Source organism: Lactuca serriola, chromosome 4 (genome assembly GCF_051521515.1).
Source record: "Lactuca serriola cultivar US96UC23 chromosome 4, Lser_US96UC23_V15, whole genome shotgun sequence".
NCBI lineage: Eukaryota > Viridiplantae > Streptophyta > Magnoliopsida > Asterales > Asteraceae > Lactuca > Lactuca serriola.
The window spans coordinates 294,538,593-294,542,105 of record NC_136411.1 but is presented as its reverse complement, the minus strand read 5'-3'; positions in this window follow the sequence as shown (position 1 = coordinate 294,542,105).

Genomic DNA, 3,513 nt, shown 5'->3' with positions numbered 1-3,513 from the left:
ATTACTTGACAAACAAGTATTCAAGAGTTAGTGCAAATTCTTATCAAGACAAACACTTCACACAATTTGTCTTAGTTGACCTTTGTCTTATCCAAGACATCACAACATACACATTTCAAATATGCAAGAGTAAGATACATTTCTACTTCACATGTCATGATGTGTTATAAACCTACTTAAGATTATGTCACTCAATGTACAATATGGAAGTATGACTCTAAGAATTGATATTGGAACGAAGTATGATTCATCTATTTGATTTAACCATTTCAACAATTCAAAATTCCTCTTCTTAGCCATACAAATGCACTAAGGTATGTACTTGACCATGCTACTCTCGGGTCAAGTACATACCAATTATAGTTATGGGCTTAGACACCTAATCCAACATACTCTTGGTCCTGCCATGTTGGGTCCTACCCTACTGGATCTAGCTCCATCAGATGATATCCCCACGGGCCTAGAGACATTCTTTCTCGCAGTGTGTCGACTATGAGGCCCGGAAGGTGGCGGCTATGGCAACACTGACGCATGCGATGTCTCACATTGCTGACTCAGGGCAATATCGCTACTATTCTCCACTGGGTCTCCCATGTCTTCCATGGTTCTTCTTCCACAGAGGCAGGGGGATCACATTGAGGGATAACAGTGACATAGCCGGACTCATCAGCTGAGGGGGTAGAGCGAGAGGATGACGATGTCGACATAGTGAACTGAGGCATAGTTTTAATGAGTTATGAAATAAATAACAATGAATTCCTATAATATGCAATGCTTACACACACCAAAATTCACCTTTTGAATTTTTGAAATAAAGTTTTCGCGAAAATTTGGTTGAACATATTTCCCATTATAGTTAGCTTAAGTCTTCTAAAAATCTTTCTTTAATTAAATATAGGTGACCAGAGTATGTTTACTTGAGGTCCAATATTACAACTCGCGGCCTAATTATATTAGTAGTATGTTCGTTGTAAATAGAAAATTCATAGGTTTTGGTTATAGGTTGGGTTTATTAAAAGAAAACTAACGTTCTCTATAACATTAGCTCTGATACCATTCCTGTGACACCCCGCTAAAGCAGAAATGCAAGATATGACTGCGATAAAGGTTTCATTGCAAAAGATAAAGATACATCACCATAGTAGTAGTTAAAATTTTACAACCCATAATTTAAACAAAAAAAAATACAAGTTTCCCAAAATAACATTGTTCAAAAGTTAACTTCATAAAAGAACTTCCACACGATGCATAATGCACTATGATGACGAATCTTTATATCCACTTACTAATTGTTTCTTCAAAAAGCTTGTATAACGAGGGTCAACTGTGAAAATAGTTGGTGAGTTCACAGGTTTACTAAATCAAGGTTTCGTATAAAATTTTCCATTAGTAGAAGTACAATTCTATAATGAGAAATAAAGTTCATTGCTATAATAAGTAAACAAGTTTGTATGTATATAAGCAAACAACAACCAAGCCTATGATTGATTCCCTATTAATATCTATGCTTATTGTTCCATAGTTGAGTGTGGTATCATGCACTAAAGAAATTGGGTGAGTGCGGAGTTGTCAATTCCTAATAACGCTATCCATAAGGACCATTGGCTCAAAGAGTTAATGGTTGGAGTAAAGTGTAAGGGTCTTAATACGATAAGGCCTCATGTTTCAAGTTGCATAAACATACATAGCAAAATATATCAATCAACTTCGATACAAATCAATTTAAATACAAGGAACAATAAATAGTTTTTTGGGCATGCTTTTTCACCCCAAAACACAAAAACCGAAAATAAGGGGAGGCGTGAATACTCAAAATGTTTTAAGTTGCTACAAGTGGTGCCTCGGAATAAACCAATTGGTAACAATTTTTCTTAAATGGTGAAATTTTATAATTCAAGTGATTAAGACAATTTTTGATGTTATTTTCCAGATTTTTGTAATATTAATAAAGGGTATTTCAACACATTTAAAGGTGCTTTAAACTCTTAAAATCCAAAAATGTTATCAAACAGTTTCCAACAACTTTTAAACTTTATATTTTCATTCCAAGTACAGTAAAGGTCTTCCAGAAAATTTCCTTTCAATTTTTAATGTGATTAACTATTTTTCAAAATTTTTAAACCTTTATATCAATATAAATTCGTGAAAAGTTTCATTCAGATAATAAAAATTCCCAAACTTTTTGTAATACTGTTACTCAACATAATTAAGCTAACAAAAATACAAAATTTTATTTTTAAACAGTTTAACCCGATTTTATGATTTTTGTGCATTTACTCTAACAAAAATCGAGATAAATAGAAAAGAGTTTTCAAAATACTCCAAAATTTTTGTGTCAGTGTTATTAAAAATATAAAAGCTGGAAAAAATATAAAAGTTACTTTTAAAATAGTTTGGCTATTTTTCTTTATGTTATTCACTTAAATAAGCATTAATTCGTGAATAATTAATAAATAGTTATGGGAAATTACCAAAAAAAATATTGAACAACATATACAGTGTACATAATCAACAAAAAAAATACCAAAGTTGATTCTTATATACTGGAGTCCGATTTTGTGGATTTAAGTGTATTTAATCTTAGGAAAATAAAAGAAAAATAGCATACAGAAGAGAAAAATCATCCAACTTTTTATGTAGAGTCCTAACGTATTACTAGGTGTTCTGGTAAATTTTCATGATTTTTGGATGAGTAGAACAATTTTTCCCATTTTTATTTCATTATTAACAGAAAAATCTTCAAAAAGTAGATATGCATTATGAAAAATTCCCAAAATGTGTGTTTGAGTATTCCGCATAGTGTAGAACCTGTGAAAAATCATAGATGATCATTTTAAAATCCTTATATTGGTTTTATGAGTTATTGGTACTAAATAAAAAGAAAATTAACAGTCATACAAAACTGTAACAAACATCGATGAAACTTAATAAGAAACCATGATTTCCTTTATCGGTCATCCACGAATTTATCTAGGATTTATAGACCTCAGAAAGTTCTTTAAATTATTGATGGCCTTGTTTTCTTGTAACAATTACAGTAAATCAAAGAAATGAAAACAACTCTTGGGATTTTTCCGATAATCTTATTATCTTACTGGGATTCTGAGAAAACTTTGTTTTGAACAAAAAAGGATGTTTAGATTTTTTATGATTAAAATCCTTTACATGCACTATTAACAATGTACATTGATCATCAAGCTCTTAAACTTTATGTTCATCACATGCATCATGGTTTGAAGACCATGCATGGACATATTTTGTTCATAGTTATGTTTTCAAAGGAAGAATTGGATGCATGAGGTGGATGATGTCACACCCCAAAACCAAGAACGACGGAAACGTTCTGGGGCGGAGGACGTCATGTGCAGTATCACAACAATGAAAAGTAGTAAACAAGCAACAACATCATCCATTGCATTAATAATATAATTATTATACAAGTGTGTTCTATCAAATTTTAATAAACACTAAAGCATAAATCAAAATGAAAGATGAGTCTTCAACGAGCTCCAT